This window comes from Centruroides vittatus, unplaced genomic scaffold (assembly GCF_030686945.1).
Source record: "Centruroides vittatus isolate TY-2023 unplaced genomic scaffold, ASM3068694v2 contig_355, whole genome shotgun sequence".
NCBI classification, from domain to species: Eukaryota; Metazoa; Arthropoda; class Arachnida; order Scorpiones; family Buthidae; genus Centruroides; species Centruroides vittatus.
The window spans coordinates 718,809-739,070 of NW_027122178.1; the positions used below are offsets into that span (position 1 = coordinate 718,809).

Below are 20,262 nucleotides of genomic sequence, written 5' to 3' on the forward strand. Positions count from 1 at the left end.
GTACATATGAGTTATACATGCAGGCAGAACACCATTGTGAAAGGATAAAGAAATTCAAGCAATTTTAAACAAATTTACGCATAAAATATGTAGAAAATTAAATAAATTTGTTAATAGATTATCCTAATTTACATTTATTTTATAAATAATATAATTTTAATGCACAAAATTGTCTCTAAATGATTCTCTTACACGCAAACCGCATCAATGGCTTATGCATAAGAAACGTGATATATTTACTTATAAAGAATTTTGCTTTATAGTTTATAATATTATATATTATAACTGCCATGAATATGTTAATTTATAATAATTAAAAAATAATTAAAACAATTAAAAATTTAAACTTTTAAACAACTCATTTAATGTGCAATTAAGCGATTGATAATTGCAATAATAATATTAAAAAATTGATAAATTATCATCTTCCTAAAGCCTTTCGTAATCTCATTGCTCATTGGTGTAAGCATCGATGCGTAAAAACATTTGATTGGCCGATATGAGTGACATATGAAACTCCCTCCTTAGCTTCTCTGAAGATAAGAAAGAAAGAGAAAAATAAATAACTAATAATTTAACGAGTTATTTTTTAAAAGAAAATATTTTTAAAAATTATTTAATTAATTAATTTTAATAATTATAAAGAAAATATTTAATTAAAATTAATTTTTTTAAAATAATTATTCATTTACTTGTAGAGCAAAATAGTGATAAATTCAAGCTTCACTTTATGAAATTTTAAAAGAAAAATAATTAATTCTAGAGTAATTTAAGCTTAAATTGTTATATTACAAAATAAAAATAATTATTTTTCTAATTATTTAAACCAATAAAAATCGATTTTACATATTATTAAGTCAATTATTGAATTTCTAAGAAGTCAGATTGTATTGATGTATAATCAATTGAATTCTTATTTAAAATGAATTATTTTCTAAATTAAATTGTTATAAAATTAAAAATAAATAAAATTAATCGAAAATTAATTCCAAATCAAAGAATTAACTAGAAATTTAATTATAATTTTCTTTTTTAAATTTTATTTTATTAAATTGAGCTTTAAGTCAATTAAATTATGTAAAAAATTAGTAAGTTTAATTAATTTTATTTAATTCTTTTATTAATTAAAATCTAAATAAAAGAACTTAAATTTTTTAAATTAAAAATTTATTTACATAAATAAAAAAAAGTCTACAAATTATTTTTTCAATGAAAAATGCAATTTATATCTAAAAAATATTAAAATTAAATGAAATTCTTAATAATAACTTATTATAAAATAAAAATTTTTGAATTTATTACCGAACGATTTGATTGGATAAAGTAAATAACCAATTGGGTTATTGTTCTTTCGCCCCCCATTGTGGGGTTAAGTTTAATTCTCATGAGCGCTGTATTTCGTAATCTCGTTATCTACATATTTTCGTCGCTAGGGGGTGTTGATGTACCATGGGATACTATCTTCATTGATCCTCTTCCGGTTCCACTTACGAAAACGATTTACATGATAATGTACGAGATTTGAAGATTTGCAAGGGATGCAGATCCACTTGATCTCTATGATGCTTGATTTATCAAAAATATTCCTTTAAACATTCATTCTTCAAATTAAATTATGATTTTTTTTCTTTTTTTTTGTAAAAAGATTTTGCTCTATAAATATATTTTTATAACGATAAAAATGTGTATTTAATTCGTTAAAATTTGTTAATTTATTTAAGATTTTGCAGCAAGAATTTAGATCAATTAATTGAATTTTTATTAAACATTTAGTAATATTGAATTTTATATAATTAAAATTAGAATTATTCTGTGTAAAACGTATACTTTAACATCCAATTTTTAATTTTTTCATTAAAAAATTGTCTATTTTTATGGCAAAATTTGAAAAAATTGAGTGTTAAAAACCGAAAACCGAATTAAAAATGGTTCGTTTTTTAAAAGTTCTGTTATAAAAAATCGACAATGTTTAATTCGGTTTTCTTTTCTTTTCTTTTTTCTTTTTTTTTTGCTATTTTTAACTCAATTTTTTTTCAAATTTTGCCATAAAATCAGCAATTTTAAAAACAAAAATTGAAAAAAGTGTTAACAATTTTAGTTTTTTAAATATTTTTAATTGATTTTTTCACGTTTCTCATAATAGTTGTTGTTATTACTTTTTATGTTGGAAGAAGAGTGATAATTCTTATTTATATATGAAGAGCGAGAGATTAATTCATAAATAAGTGCACGTATTATGCAGGAAAGTGACCAGAAAGAGCAACAAACAATAGTAACCGTCAGTGGATTTGATTGGATTTACAAGCAATAGGTGTAAGGCCAACAGGAGAAAAAAGGTCAAATAAAAAGTCCAGTGGTAGATATAACACCTCTCAAGAAACCAACCAATGAGAAACCAGAAACAGATCGAAAAAACATCCACAGATACAAGTCGTGTGTAGAATCAGATACAAATCAACCGTTAGGGGATTAAAGACCCATATTGCTATTTTGTTTCTTAAGCCGAATACCGACAGACGTTCCAATTGAAACGTCAAGATAGAGGCAAACAAGTAAAGCAAACTGCACAGGAGGTTGGGGTATCTGTGACTGACTACTGACCTCATGCTGGGGTCACAGATACGACAGGACACCCCCTGCTAGTAAGGGGGGCCGAACCCCTTAAAACGAGAAAACGATGGAGTCTAGTCCTTTGTACTATAACCTATTGATGGGCATAGCTGCATATCGGTCTAACACTATAGACGACAATGGTTATACAGAGATGCATAGTTAGTCTTCCCTTCTGAACACACGTTCACAACTGGACAAGAGTTATAGTGAGGTCTCAATCAGTCGCCATTATGGTTTGTGAATAGCCCTAGTTTATAGGAAGCTGTGTCCCTCGATACTGCGTGTAACTGTCATCCATTAATGGCTAGTATTTCGTTTTCTATTCTTAAAATAACCTTCCCACCTTCACATGTGATTTATTATAGTCAATCTGCTAACTTTACACCGTGATTTAGGCTTAAATGTCGGTTTGATAGGTGATGCATTGTGGGTAAGGACACTATCAACTACTATTGTATTCGCAGCAGGAGTTCGATACTATCCGACATGCTGCACTTCACACAGCATGTCGGATAACTTCTATCAATAATAGCCCTTTCATTGCTTATTTTCTTTCAAACTATTTATTTACTTGTTGTTTTTTTACGTTTAAAAACGCCAGAACCAATCAGAATTTCGATGTTAAATCGGTATTTTTCACTAAAAATCTGTCAACGTGGTTTGCATTCTCACGTCAGTTTTAGCAAAAATCTATAGAATTGTCACACCTTATATTGTAAAGTACCGGTATATGTTTTTGAATCTATACAAAACCTTCTATATTTAGATTTCATTCATAAGAAGGAATAACAACTGATAATAGTTAAATGGAAATACAAAGCTTAATTTTAGTATAAAAAGTTTAAACTGTTTTATATATTTTATAACTGTAAGTTATACCTTTGTACAGGAATTATACGCACAATGAAGTTAATATGAATAAATTTATGCGTATTTAGTAACAAAAGAGCTGCAAGATACCCCAAAAATTAATGATTTTTTGGGGTATTTTACAGCTCTTATACAATAAATAACCAAATACAGCCAAACCTCTAAACAACAGTCACTTAAGGAAATATAAAAAATGGCCGCTGTTTAGAGGTGGCCGTTGTTTGGAGGTTAGATATTTTGCCTGCATTTTTGTATAAAAAAATTTCATAAAAAATAACTGCTGTTTAGAAGTAACCGTTTCAGGGAAGTGGACGTTGTTGAAGATCCGACTGTATTTTAATTATTTACCAATATAACATTAAAAACTTGATTACAATTAATTAACATAATAAAAAATAATTAATCGAATTTTACTATAAACTCTATAAATATAATTTTTTTTATAGATCAATTATGATATAAATCATAAGTGTTTAAGAGAAATGTCTAAAATGGAAAGCATCCCGGGGAGCATCAATCAGTCGATAACTTTTGGGGTTCTCTTCTCAACTGGTATGATTCGTTCCTCATGTCTGTAATTGGCTCATGTATTGGCGGATAATTGACAGAATAATTATGCGTCCCCCGTGTGCTGTTGCTGTACAAAACCTCACAGCTCTCTTGTGGCTTTAGGGGTGATGCTATGGCTAAAACCAATAAGAATACCAAATTCTTCGCTATACAAAGGGCTTTAGTGTTGTTGGGTGTTTATATAATAATCATTTAAAGTGTTATAAAGATAATTAAACTAGTTGTTGACCCCAAAACTTAATTATTATAAGTAGATAATGGTGTTGGTGAAGTGTTAATATGGTCACAAATAATTTAAATAAATTAAAAATTCACTTAAATATTAAACAATTTTTTAATGAAAATTGTTTATATATTATAATTATACTGTTTATTTATTATATTTTACAAATTATGTGGATAATTAATTGTATATGTAATGTATATGTTATAATCATATATAATTAGTGTTTATAGCGAATAGCTTAAAAGTAAATTAAATTATTAATTATAATTAATTTCTATAAGTATAAACATTGATTTTATGTTGTTTAAACTTATTGGTTAATAATAAACAGTGGTTTTATGATTATTTTTGGCACATTGACATATTAATAAACAGTAAAATGGTGTATAAATGTTTAATAAATAACCATTAAATTTAAGTATTTTGTGCTAAAAATTTTTATTAATTATTTAATTATTCTCTTGACAAGGGGTCTAATTAACGATCAGTAAATCGTTAACTTAATCTTCCTTTTAATTACATTTATTGGAGTTCTAAAAGCCTTGTGAATTTCTTGTGAAAATTATTGATATTTTACACATTTAAAGGTACTAATTCATTAATATCTTCGTTAATTTATAAGAAATATCTTACAGATGAGGCTTACATCAGTTAGGAAGCAGAAGTAGTAGATGCTTATTAAGGTCTATAGAAGCAGAAATTAGTTAAAACTACTAAAACTATTTTTGCTTCTATAGGCCTTCGAAGGCCTTTTAAGCATAGAATTTCCTTTTTGTGTAAGTTATATTCAAAATATTTTTAAAATTTTTTTCATATCCTCGTTACTGGTTAACACAGATAAGATTAATGAAATTTATTTTTGTGTATTTTAAAACTATTGCTTTCACTGAACTGGTTAATCATTAGTCAATTAAACTTGACAGTATCTTGATGAAGGTTAACAATCACTTAACGACTGATAATTATTGTCAAAATTAAAATAATTTTTTACCTATAAGAATGAGAATTATTAACTAATTGCAGATATTGTTCAGCCATAAGCCTACAATATTATCTCATTGGTTATGTAGCTACTGAGTGCAATTTATTGATGCATTCAGTGAGTGCACACCCAATCAGCAATCTCGTGTCCTGTAATGAATCCAAGCCGAGGATCCAATCTATTTGAAGAATAAATGAATCAAAAAATAGGATTTATTATATCCTGTAACGAAGTTAAAACTTGAATCATTTTTTAATCTAAAGACTGGGATCTATTTTATTCTGTGACTCGAAATACAGGATTTATTCAATCCTAAATGATGTATTAAATTCATTAAATTGTTATAGTTTATGTATAAATTGGATCTATTCTATACCTATGTAAATCTAGGACTAGGATTTATTCCTGCTTATAACAAATGTAAAAGTAGGATCACTTTACATCACTATAGACCTAAGAGTAGTACTCACCTTCAGTAGGATCTATCTTACAGTAAATGTTCTGTACGGCAAGGATCCCTCTATCAAGGATTATTATGAATCTAGGATTAAAGCTCGTTCCTGCTTATAATAAATATAAAGTAGTATTCATTAATTCATATAATTTTGGATCTATTTCAGCTCTTAGTTAATCTAACAACAGGATCCATTCTATCCTATAGTAAATGCAAGTAAGATCTATTTCTGTTTATAGTAAATCTATCAGCATGATTCATTATAAACTTAAGAGCAGAAGCCATTTTTGCATATAAGATAGTAAGTCTATATGTAAGATCTGTTCCTAAGAGTAGCATCCATTCTGTTGTATAAACCATAAGAGGACTATAACATCTTCTACTTATTAAAAAATAGAAGAGATTCGACTTCAAAATTTGAAAATCTCTTCTCTTCCTCTCTCTACAAGAGAGTGTCTAGAGGCAAATTTTCAAGTTATCGGCCAAAGACAGTAATTAGCAATGGCTTCACTAATTGACGAAAGATCTGGGGCGACACATGATCGTTAATGTCATCATAAAATGACAATATTAGCAACCTGCAGCGTGTAATGGTGTTATCAAATTAATTACGTTTTTTAAACACGATTTGCTATTGGAAAGGGATTAAGTAGGGATTAACACATGCATGATGGACACGCGGCTAATCGGTTTGCAAACAGGAAATAGGCTATGCACTAACGACAGATGTTAGGACTTCTCCTTTCCCACGACCCTCGTCTTTTTCTTTGTAACTTGTACCTTATTGTATCATGAATCAATATGTACAGTACATATATAACATCTATATACGATAATTCGACTTGGAATTGTGCTTTATTCTATCTTTCGAGGCACTAAGAATCCATATGCCAAGCTGAATTAATCTTAAATTACACCATTAAATAATTTAATTCTATAATAAAATTATTGCTTTGAATCTTCACCAATCTCTGAATTCTCTTTGTTGTATTGGTTTTGAAATGAATTTTTATACATTTTAAGCTGGGATTTTAAATTTATTTTTAAACAAATTTTATATAAATTTACATAATTTATAATCTTATAAAGTTTTAAATAATACATTTAATAATTTATAGTTTAAAAGTGCAGAAATCATTCGAAAATTCAGCTTTATATTTAAATATATTTAAGTTTTAAGCTAAATAAAAATTTAATTTTTATATAATTTATTATAAATATTTATAAAAAAATTATTAAACAATAAATTAATTTTTAATGTATAATTTTGTAATTATTTATATCAATTAAATCATTTATATCAATAAATTCTTTGAATAAAGTGAGCTTAATTCATATCTTGCATCTGATAATGATACCTTGTGATTAATGATATTCAATTTAAACGAGGTATTTTTTTCTAATTAATTTTAATGAATTTCATGAAAAATACTTTAAAAATATTAATTTAATATGTTTTAATGTGGGATTTATAGAGTATTTAATGTATATCTTAAGTTCTGTGTAAGAAAATATAATATGTAAGCTACTGAAAAAGATCATCTTTATTATTCTTTAGGCCTAGGATAGAAGAATAAATTGACCTTTAAAATGTTAAGAGTTCAAGAACATTTTAGATTAAAAGTACTTAAAAATTTCCGATTTACTTTAAAAAAAAAAGTCATTTTACGAAGTCCGAAATACGTGACAATAACCAAGAATTAGTTTATTCTTGGAGTAAAAGTAGTGTATTATAAGTTTATAGGCTTTGGGAGGAGTAGGTGGTTCTTGTTAAGCTATGTCACTCCGAATTACGACCGACCTTTGACCTAGGTCCATTAGAGAGATACGAGATCACGTGATTGTGATGTGTAATGATTCTATATGGCTCTAGTGGAGACTCTTTTTTTTTTCTTTTTATCTTTTATAAAAGATTATCTTGATACTTTTCTTCTTCTCCCAAAATTCATTTATTTATCTCTACCCCCTTTAAAAAAAACTATTAAATCAGATAGAGTATATAAGGTTTTAAAATTGAATAATTGAAGAGAAAATAGCAGTTATCAAGGATAGTATTTTTTTTAATTTTTTTAATTTAAGAAGGTTTTCTAGTTGTAGAAAATATACTGGACACCTCATCTATCTTCTTGCATCATCGTCAAGCAACCCGATTCTTGGTAAGAAAACCGCCAACACTACACACACAACTATATTCGTCACCCATTAACAAGAGACTAAAGAATCACATAAAGGCTGAGCAACTCGAGTATGGGTCATTGCTACTTGGATTCGGTTACAGACATCTGTTGCCATTTTTACGTGCTCGTCATCACATACAAGTGACACTCGACAATACCCCCCCCCTCTAAATGCCTGCGTATTATGAGTTAATGTTCTATTTAAATATATTGTGCTTATGGGTCTAAAAATTGTACTTTAATCCATAAAATTCTTAGAAAATAAAAAAGAATTTTAAAAAATTTCCTATTATGCGCATTATTCATGTATTAATTTCATAACTTTTATGAGGTTATTTTTTCATTTTTATAATTAAATCAGTGTTTTCTCTAAGATAGTTGTTTTTAAATTTATTTTTTAATATTTTAAAATTGTTATATTATTATTATTTATTAGAATAAGTTGGAATAAGTATAAATTCGTGGATTGAAAAAAGAACAAATCTACCATTTTCTGGTATTCTGCAATCAGAATTCGATTAAGAAACGTTAAAAAAATTGGAAAATATAATAAAAAAAGTCACAAAGTTTCTTGAATAAAGTTGTAAAATTCCAAAGAAACATTTAAAACTTTTTATTTGTACATAAATTGGAACGATAAATCTCATCATCTTCATGACTTCGCCATCTTCAACCCTGATGCGCTCCATCTTGACTTTATACTATTTAATCAAATTTAAGACCGTTAGAAAAAATATTAATTATATAATATCAATTTTAATTTATTAACTAACCTTTATAAGGTTATTACGGTGTCGAAAGATGATAAATTGGGGAAGTTTGTTATGGACTTTTAACTGAGCATCATCCTTGTGATAGACATAAATGTCCAGTTTTGAGTCTGGATAATGTTATCAAGAAAGGGTTTAACGAGTCAAAATTTGTGTGTTTCGATGCCTGCAGCAATTTCCTGTTTGTTAACACTTAAAAGTCTTTTAGAGCCACCACTCAAGACACTCATAAATCAAAATAACCATTTGTGAGAGGTCAAATGCTTTACCATTGGCTATCTTGCTGAAAATTACAACAACCAATTAAAAACATCAATTGAATGGTGTGGTGGCATCTAAGGGATGCAGTTTCCATAACAACGAAGGTTAAATATCATCCGTCATCCATTTTAGAGACAGGTGTCTCTATATATAATGGATGAGAGAGATTGTGTTTTTTACAGAAACATGGGATTGAGTTGCTGCCTACTGAGAGTTAGTCTTAGTGATCTGTGTTGACGTGTTGGGTTCAGTACTTGAGTAATAAATTTTCATTAGGGTCAACCGTAACACGGTTGGGGGCAATCTCAACACTTGTCGCATCAAAATTTCGACATATTTTGCCCAATATAAAAGTGCGAATTTCTTTTTAGAATTTTTGTGAATTTTTTTGGATTTTTTTCCCTAAAAAGTAACAGTAAAATCTCCGAAAAACCAGCTTATGTATAAACAAAATTAAATTCTAATCACGATTAATTAGTACGAATTATTTTTCGATTTTTCTTGAATTTTCTAGATTTTTCCCCCCTTAAAATTAAACAGTAAAAACCTCAATTTATTTCCCTCCAAAAAATCAAATAGTTTAAGTACAAGGAACTAAGTACTAATTAAGCATAATGATGATTAATTAGAATAGTAGGCCTATAATTTAAAAGTAATTAAAATTTAATAGCTAATTTGTAATTTAAAATATTTACGGAAAAAATATATAATTTTTTTTATAATGTATTTTCTGTATTTTTATGTGGTATGGCTTTACCAAGTTGGACCCTCTAGCGCGGGTGTTACTACTATATCCCATTGCAATAAAATTCGATTATGTGATTTCTTATCTTAGTTTCGCTGCATAAATTCTGCTTCTTCTGAAAGTTATATCGCTTCAAATATAATAAAAAATACTGTTTAAAATATATTTTATAAATTATTTTTAACAAATATTTAAGATTTTCTTTAAAAATTAGGCTTTAAAGTAAGGATTCTGACGCTTAAAATATGAAAATTTGATGCTTTTCTGAAACTATTTTCGATGGTTTTTCTTGAAGAAAATTAATTTAATGTGTAAAAAAAAAAAAAATATGTTAAAATTCTTTAAAAAGCTTTTACTTATTTAAATACGCTTGATATATATTTTTAAAATACAGAAAAAAGTACAAATTTATTTCCTCTACCTGCGTATTCATGCAATACTTAAGATCTATACCGGCATCGCCGTATATCTACAAATGCCTAACCTTTGACCCTGGAGTAAGTCTGAAAATTCAAAGGGGAGGAGAACGTGGCGGATACATTCCACTAACTTGAAATAACAAATAACCTGCCAATCATTTAACAGTACCCACTCCATGCCTAAATAACCCCTGTTTCTATAACAAATTACAGGGTTTAGTGATAGACTAGTTTGTAGGATAGAAGATGGGTGTGTTTGTCGACACATTGCTCCCAGTTTGCTTTTTAGAGGAGCTCTTTTTCGTCTCTTCATTCTTGTTTGCCATACGTCAGATATGGAGATGACGAGTTTAGCCCTTCTGCCAAAATTCTCACCTGTCGTGGGTAAATCTTACGCCCCGTTTCATAACATACGTCAAGCCATTTTCTTAAAGAATTTTCAAGAATATTGTCTTTTTCTTGATAGGAAAATTACCGTTGGAGGTGTATATTTTCACGTATAACCAACCCGTCGACAGATAAACTAGATGATATATAAACGAAAAATTTTGCTTATCAGATTTGGTTATTTTTTTTTGCAAAATTTTTGTTTTATCATCCTTTTATTGACTTTTAATTGAATTTTCTTGATAATTTTGTATATATTAAATTATTCATTTAAAAATGTATTGTTAAATTTAAACCTTTAAAAAGTTTAAATTTTATTGGCTAATCGATATTTGAATTTCATTCTTTAATCGTTTTTATTGGTTGTTACCAATGTGGTTGAAGGTGGCGGCATCTGGTAGGAAAAATATTTTATGAAAAAAAAAATAATAGACACTAATTTATCAACATTTAAAATTTATCTTGACTTATTTTTGTCTCGTTAATTTAATGGAAAAATTACTACATATAATTTATTAACAATATTTTAAACTCATAAAGTAATAAAACGTTTGATATTAACATAAATAAAGGGCTTAAAATATATTTTAATATTTCTTCATTGTAATTATTTTTAAAAAGTATTTTTAAAATAATATTTAACGTAAACAAAATAAAATTGAATTCGAAATTTGAAATTTAATTCAAAATTATTCACTGACATTTTATTTAAAGAAATAATGAAAACATTTAAATTATTAGTTTTGATTTATATAAATGACGTCATGAGAAAAAATAAAGGAAAACAGACGAGAGAATTTTAGTACGTGTAATAACCGTACGAGGGCAGCACAATATTGAAAATAAGAGTAGCCTAAGCATATTGATTTCTTAAACGCACGAACAATTTTACAAACAAATTATTTTAAATTAAATTTTAAAAAAACATTTAATTAATATTAAAATTTAACTTTAACATTATTATCAATTTTTAAACAAAAAATTTATAACGGTAAAAATTAATTTAAATATTTTATCGGATTGCGTTTTTAAACAGTAGCCAAAAAATTAATAAAAACATAATTTAAAATGAGAAATAATTTAAAGATATATACGAATTATTAATACTTAAACTAAAATTATAAATATTAATAAATATTAAAATTTTAAAAACATCTTTCATATTTTAAATTTCCAGTGATTATGATTGATTATTTCTATATATATAAGTTATCAATTAATGTATGTAATATATATATATATATAAAATAATAATAGTTTATGTAAAATTGATAAATTATATAAGTTAATTCATTTTACTTAGTTAAAAAGAAAAAAAAATTATTGTGGAAGAGAACCAATACATAACAGTAGTAAGAATGTTATCTATTTATCAATGTCTACTTTCAAATAGGTAAGTTACTACAGGTGAGTTAGAAATAATATATTATTTGCATGGTTTGTAATAAATCTGTATGGAAATTATATATGGATAGGACGAGTTGTGGACTTATATTAGCTTCTCAGCAGGACTTTTATGTACAGTCAAGGAGTGGTGATGCAAGTAGTAGAAGCACGTCTCCTATATGAGAAACGTCCATCTATACGATAAGTCTTGACTCAGTTTGCATGCTTTTTTATAATATAAATGCCTTTTTTTACTATTAAAATAAAGTTTAATCCTGATATAAATTTCTTGAGTATGATAATTTTTAATTTAACTTTTATTTTTGCGGATAAAATGTATATATATACTCGTATATACACACACACATGTATATAATATAGATTATATATTTTTATAATGGTTAATATATATATATATATATATATACTGTATATAGATTTAAGCCTAGAAATATATTATTAACGATAAAGATTTAATTCCTTTCAGGTAATTTGTTTTTTTAAATTGTTTAGCAGTCATAATTTGATGTTAAATTTATTACGTTAAAGTTACATATTAACAAATACAACGTAACTCAAAAGTCAGCTAACCTCTACAAGTCAATTTTCAGGCCTTGTTTTTAATTATTGAATAACTAGATATACTGTAATTTTTAATTTAGTTACTTTTTTGGGTAAAATATATATATTTATGGTTGGTTAATACGTTTAAATTTAGGCCAGTAAAATATATTGTTAACAATGAAGTTTTAATTCTTTTCATGTCATTTATTTAAAGGAAATTGTGTAGGTGTTGTAATTTAAATAAAATATAATTTAATCTTAAATTTATCTTCACATTTTATCTTATGTATACATTAAATTTACATTTACATATTATTTTTAATATTACCTAGCATATAAGGGTGGCCCAAAAGTCAGTTAAACGCTGTAAAAATTGAATTGCTGCCTTATTCAGATACTTTGTTACTTAAATTCTTTATGAAAACTATTCAAGGTGTGATTGCGTTCATTGTATACAATAATAATACATTCACACACCCTCATAAATCGCGTGAGAAAGGGGCGGTTAACTGACTTTTGGGCCACCCTCTATATTTATATTACGTTAAAATGTTACTATTAAATTTTTAATTTATATACACATTAAACTTATAATTATACATCTTAAATTAAAAGTTTAAGACAATTTTTTTATATAAAGTTGTTACCGATCTGTATACGAATTTCAAATTAAAAAATATATACGGTATATATTTTGAGTTATAATTACAATTTAAAATCATTTAGATGTTATTTATGATGATATTAAACCTATTATAAATAAAATTATTTTTATATGTCAAACTTGCAGTTTAGAAAAGGGTTTCTATGATAAATATTTGAACAATTCTAGACAATAAAGTGTATTAAAACAATGTATTTTTCCTATTTTTGTTTTATATCTTAAAAATACTCTACATTATATATAATATTAACAATGATATATTACATTATATGATATTATATATATAATGACATATATAAATATATATATATATTTTTTCCTAACAATGATATATATATATATATATATATATCATTGTTAAAAAATCATCAAATTATAAATCAGTTCTAGAATCTAAAAATAAGTTTAAGCTAGATATTTTAACATTATTATTTGCTTAATTTTAGTAAATAAACGGAGAAAAAATTCATATAAAAGCGCATTTTACTTCAGGCATGTTTATTTTTAAATGAACTTTCCCAATTCTCATATAAGCTAATGTATTTATATATAATAAAAGTTATGTAAAGAAATGAGGTATTTATTCAAGAACACAAGTGTTATTTACATGTTATTAAATTAAATTTATATAAATTTTAGATGATTCATGTGGAAACATAATCTAAAAATGAAATACAATCTGTAAATATTGTTTTTTAAGTGAAATTTTAGTTTTTTTGCACATTATATTGACCGTGTAACTATATTAGAGCTATACAAATCCTGTATATCTGTTTTAAATATAACTTTAATAATAAACTTAATGGAAAAACATTTCTATTAGTATGTATAGCGTGGTCTAAAAATCAGTTAACCAGCCTAAATTGCTGTCTTATTTGAATACTTTATTGCTTTAAAACCTCATCAATAGCCCTAACCATATTCTAAGATAAAATCGCAATTTACAGCTTACTTAGTTTTATGTATTTATCTTACTGTACACAATAAATATCTTTACATTACAATTTAAATATATATTTGTTGTAAATTATTTGAAAAAATTATATAATTAATTATATGTTATTATAGAGTGGTTGCTTACTTGAAAATCTTTCCATCAGTTAAGATAAGGTGGGCTTATGAAAACTATTAACACGCAGCTTAATGGGTAGATAATAGCTAATAAATAGCACGAAATTTAATAAAATTATATAGTAGTTTGTCGCAAATGGAGTAAAGGAATAGAATTTCAAAAAGTATGCTGATACACGAATGTCCAACTGTCATTTACAAAAGTGATTAATACCATTCATGTCATCATAGCTATGTCACTTGCTTATGATTAATGAGTGATTATTAGGTACTATATTCATACCACGTTTTTCATTATAACCCAAGGCAATTCAATTAATAATTTTGTTTCATCTTATTTAAATTTTCTGTAATCTTGACATGGTAATTTTGAAATGCAAAAGATACAATAGTTTATGCATATTTTATAGTAGCCTATTCATAAGGTCAAATTCATTTTATATGTAACATTGCATATGTTTATTATATAAATTATATAAAATATCATAAATTATGTGTTCCACGCTAAGCATAATTATTAATTTTAAATAAAATACAAAAGAGTGTAGTAGGACTGTATATTGCAGGTAACCCACGCTAATGGATGTGATAACATTGGTCCTATTTACTAAAATGATAGACTATTGTAGGTTACACCTGTTTAATCCAATAATAAACTTTCTTGATGAACAATTTTTATGGATAAAGGGATGTACCTTTATTAAATATATATATAAAAAAATAATATATAATAGTATAAATTGTTTAAATCAATTAATCACTTGTTTTAATATCATTGAAAATATTCATTTCTCATATATATTTTAAATGAGGGAGTAAATTTATTTTAAAAATGACTTTGCTAGTATGTTGATGCGGCTTCATTCTATTAATCAACTTATATCCTGTACACACACCTCACTTATGGCATGAAATGAGACAAATTTAGAAGAGAAAAATGTGACAAATTGTTTTTTTCTTTCTCCCATATCTTCAAATTGCTCCGTTTCTCTCTCTCTCTCTTCTAACATTATACTTAAAGGTGAATGAAAAATGGCGAAAAAATCACAGGCTGGCTTTTATGAAATAGAAACGTTTTAAGTTCCCACGTCCTTGGAGATTTTTTGACTAATGGATAAATTTTGTAAATTTTTATCCCAGTTCCTTAGGATGCCAGATGTTACCTAACAGTATACTAACTTTTGTTCTGTTCTATGTATAAATTTACTAAAAATTAATTGATTTGCATTAGTGTAAACTGTGTTAAGAAGGGAATGTGATATGGATCTTATGGATGTCAATCGAATTTAACCATCAAATTAATTTAATTTATAATTCTGAAGCTAAATATAATTTAGATTAATCATATTTATTTACAGAATATATCATATTTTACGTTAAATTATAAAATTAAGCTCTTTGTGATGCAATTCCTTAGGATGTTTCCACACCTTTATATTGTTCTATATATAAATGTACTTAAAATTAGATTAGAATAAACTATGTTAACGAAGTTCTTAAGAAGAGAGCCCAATACAGACTTTCTCATATAAAAATATAAATTAAATTATGTTCTAGAGTAATTTATATGCCATTCTGAAGCTATATTTACGTATTACATCTCATATTTTACAGTAAAATTTTAAATGTGTGGTCTACTGTTACATACATTAAGACATAATTAAAATACGTGTATGTATATTAAATATAATTTAACCTAGATAAATAAATTTCTAGTTATTAAGAATCCTCAACAATATATCAAAATATTATGTTAAAGTTAATTATTTAATTAACCTTTGTATTTTTTTACAGGTTTCTTTAGAAAGGACGAGTATTTTTTAAGTTAGTAAACAACCTTATAAGGTTATTTTATATGAAAGAATTCAATACTTTGAAGAGATAGAAGAGACTCAATTTACAATATAGATCTTCGAATACTATGAAGAGAAGTTTCCACGAACGGAGAGGTAATCTAATCACAGGGTTCAACAAGAGCCAGTAAACCATTGGCCACTAAAGACCTACTATATCATCAAACTGCCTTCTCAGTTTAAAAGACGACCTCCCCGTCACATATATTAGAAAATCCAATTAACAGGAAACACCCGATATTTTTAGTGGTACCTAAAACTTAAAGCTTTAACGACATCATCCATTACTTATATCCACCCCTGTTTATGTAACATCCCAGCACCTTAGGCATTTGCTATTAGTGTTGCTCTGCACTTCTGAGACTGAGCAAATATTTAAAAACTTGTCTAATGACCGTAAAATATACTTTAAAAAAAATTTCTTAATTTGTCTTTAGTTGTAAGAAATGTAATTGTTTGCTCAACGGTTTTTCTCGTGTCAACCTCGTGATGATATTGATTTTTGTATAATTAATTCGTTCGCTGGTGTTTTTAACACGTGATAAATCGTAATTAAATTAAAATGATGTTCGAAGATACAATTTAAATGCAATTATGCAAATTGATTCAAATATTTTTAATGTAAACGAACCCTCGAAAGAGGGAGAAAGGTTTTAAAATCTACAGTTCTATTTAAATTTATTATAATTTATAACTCAATATAGAGTTACAAATATGCTTATAAAGAAGAAATATTGTATAAAAATATTATAATATTTTTTATACAATTATGTAACAAAATCAATTGGAAACATCAATTCATTCTCAGACCCATTGCAAAAACCCCTGACTGTAGAAAGGCGTAAAGTTTAGAGATTTTTTTACAATAATATTTTATGTGAAAATATTAAAAAATTACCTTTGTGACTAAGAACAGAGTTATGCTATAATAAAAGGCTGAATGACAGCATTTCTATATTACATTTTGCTCATGAAATCTAGTTTTTACCATATAATTTTAACTCTTTCATACAGCAGCATAGGAATAGATCTAATTATTGTTTCGTTTTTTTTTAATTCTGAATAAATCAACATTTATCCATAAATTTCATATAGTTTATCCATTAAGTTGCTATAAAAATATGGGAACAATATTTTAGAACTTTCTTGAATTTCGTCTTAAAAATATCAAAATTTACCATTATCTAGCCTAAGGCATAGTTCAAATTTTGTAACTAACCTGTTTCTAGAAGTGCCTTCATGTAATTATAATATGTTTTTATTTTTTAAAGTAGAAATTACATGTTTTATATAATAAAAATAATTTAAATGATAATTCTAAGCTTGTAAGCGTAAGTTTTTATGTAGCTTATTTATTAAAACTTAACTAAACCTCTAATAACTTATTATTTATTAAATTTGTATTATCTTTGAAACTATTTTAAAATAAGTTAAAACCAATTTGAAATATTCAAAAATGCTAAATATTTTTTATATAGCTTAAATGTGTTTTTAATACTCCACAACAGAATTAAAACTGATTCTTCTCCTAATTTCATAAAAATATTAAATTCTTCTCATAGAAAACTTTAAATCTTTAGCCAAATAACTTATAAATCAAGAATTTTGAATAAGAATTAACGTCAGATTATCCTAGTTAACCTAGAAAAATTATTTTTTAGAATATTTAAGGATCTTAAAAGATTATTTTAAAATTCTTCAATAACAAAAGCCAGGAAATTTTATATATATAAAATATATAAATTTGAATATTATAAATACTGATAGAAACTTTTGCGATAATAGTACCGACAAAATTAAAGGTTTGCTGGCACTAGTCAAGCTTGACAATATATTTAGTGCATATAAACCACCTCACACGTGTGTATATACGAAAATGGACAGCGCACGGGGGTGATTAATAGGTATAGGAAAAATGGACTTTAATTTTTCCTTAACTATCCTTGGGTTAAGAAAGGGCGCGTCAAGTCGACCAAAGTGCCACATAAAATACAATGCGGTGTCGCCTTTTGTATTCAAAATCCTTCACATATTTAGCATTTAAGAGTAAATGGAGCTGTAAACTTCTAACATAATTAAGTTTAATGTGAAAGAAAAAGTCTTTTGTTTCTTCAAAATTCTCGCATTTCATATAAATTATTTCTTAAATTAGAATTAATTTTCCTTTCTTTAATCCGAATTTATTGTTTAAATAATTTCCCCCCTCTTAATTTTTAGCTTGAAGGTATTTTATACGTTACTATTAATATTGGTGATATCAGCTTCCTTAAATTTGCCTGTTACTGGTGACGATGGGCTCTTAAAACTTACGTAAGGCTTTAAAAATTTACTCATCACTAGTAAGTAAGACTTTTGAAGTAGGCAAGGAGTAAGCTTTTAAAGCTTATAACCTTTAAAAGCCTACTCAACTCTACTAATTATTACATTTAGAGCCTTTAAAATAGGCAAAAACTAGTTTAAATTGTTTTCAATGATTACAAGTTAAGAAATATGTTAGTTCCTTTTAAAATACAGTTGAATATATTCAGATTTTTATTATATAAAAATCTGGATATAAGAAAATTCGAGCAGTTTGATGGTTAAAAACCTTAATTTAAAGTGGCAAAATACAATAGCTTATAATTAAAATCGAATTAATGGAATGCTAAGTTATAATTAATTTATAAAAATAATAATTATTTATTTAAATAGAAAGAATATTACGAGGAAATTACGCAAGTTAACGTCTCATACAATATAGTATTTGGGGTAATCGTTCAATGTACCCAAAACTAGGCACAGAGTGGGAAATCATACTTATTAACAAACGCTGCGCGCTAATAGACCTACTTTTGACTTTAAAACTTGATCTTTAACAAGGGATAAAAGGAGAACAAGCGAGATTAGTGACGAAAAAAGCAAAGAAAAAGAATAAAAAAACACTCCTTTATGATTAATGAAGCTTCCTTCTGGCAATGTTAATGTATTTATTATAGATAAAGCGGTCATCTTTCTATAGAATTACACTTAAAAACTACATTTATTTCTCATTAAAGAGCATAGAAAGGTAGCTTAAATATTCTTAATCGACATTTATGTAAGAATAGACTTAAGTTTAATTGTAATTAATTTAATTTCTTTAAAAATTAACGATAAAACTAATTAAATATTATGCAAATATTAAGTGTTATCATAGAAAAATAATAATAATAAAAAGATATAATGCCTGTTCTTCTTATAACTAATTAATTATAATACGGAACTAGTTTTTGTACAAGTTTCTGCCTGGAGAAACTAGAAATAATTAATTTTATATTTAAAAAGTTTTATCCATTATCAGTATATTAAATATATTTAAAATTGTTTAGAATAGGATATAGTTTTTTTTCACAATTATTTTACAGTTTAATTACTTTCTAGCTATTGTTTACCATTATTCATACACTACACATTTAGAGTATTTTATTTATTTTTTATTTTTTTAAATCTTTAATCTAGAAGATTACATTCAATTATTTTAATTATTTGATTATCTTAATATTTATCTTTAAGTTTTATCATCTTTGACCACGTTGCCGCTTTATATATTACTATTATTTAAAGTAATTTTGTAATTTTCTACCATAATGAAACGTTAATAACCCTGTATTATTTGATAATTAAGCTACATTATTTATAAATATTTTAATATAGTCATTTTGCAATTATCTTCTCACATCTTAGAGATCTGGAAGTAAGGCTTTAAAAGCCTACTCATCATTCACAGGGCTTTAAAGCCTTATTTACTAGCCTTATTAGTGATTGGTGGACTTTTAAAACCTTAAATTATAGGCTTCAAAGTTTACCGGCCTTATTCGTAATGAGTGGACTTTTAATAGTGATTAGTGTATTTTAAAGCCTTATGAACTTTAATAATTCGTTCATCATCCATTACAGGCTTTAATGCCTTACTAGCATACTAATGGACTTTTAAAATCTTGCTTACAGGCTTGATTTGAAGCCTGTAAGTAAGTATTTGCTAGCCTTAATAGTAATGAATTGGATTTTAAAGCCTTACTAGTAATTAGTAGCTCTTAAAGCTTTACTTGCGGGCTTGAATTGCCTCATCATCTAACTTAAATGCTTTAATTCTTGTCTTTATTAAACCGTCAAAACCTTAATTCTTATTGTTATTAGTAATGTAGGCTTTTAAAGTCTTACTTAAAAGGCTTACTCATCACAATTGGCGGACAAATTTAAGGATGCTGAAATCATCAGCAATATAAATAGTT

The 20,262-nt window shown here is 26.1% G+C and overlaps 2 long non-coding RNA genes across 2 annotated transcripts in view; both read left to right on the top strand.

Moving 5' to 3' along the window:
- The first annotated feature begins 4,951 nt into the window (after positions 1–4,951).
- Positions 4,952–12,166, top strand: LOC136974753 (uncharacterized). The gene is made up of 3 exons (XR_010880689.1): positions 4,952–5,055; positions 11,778–11,867; positions 11,950–12,166. It is a non-coding gene; the product is annotated as an uncharacterized lncRNA (long non-coding RNA).
- A 1,693-nt stretch (positions 12,167–13,859) lies between these two features.
- The window catches only part of LOC136974713 (uncharacterized), a 34,551-nt gene continuing 28,148 nt past the window's right edge, over positions 13,860–20,262 (top strand). Inside the window, exon 1 of the long non-coding RNA XR_010880684.1 lies at positions 13,860–16,108. This is a non-coding gene — a long non-coding RNA (uncharacterized lncRNA). The remainder of the gene's footprint in view (positions 16,109–20,262) is intronic.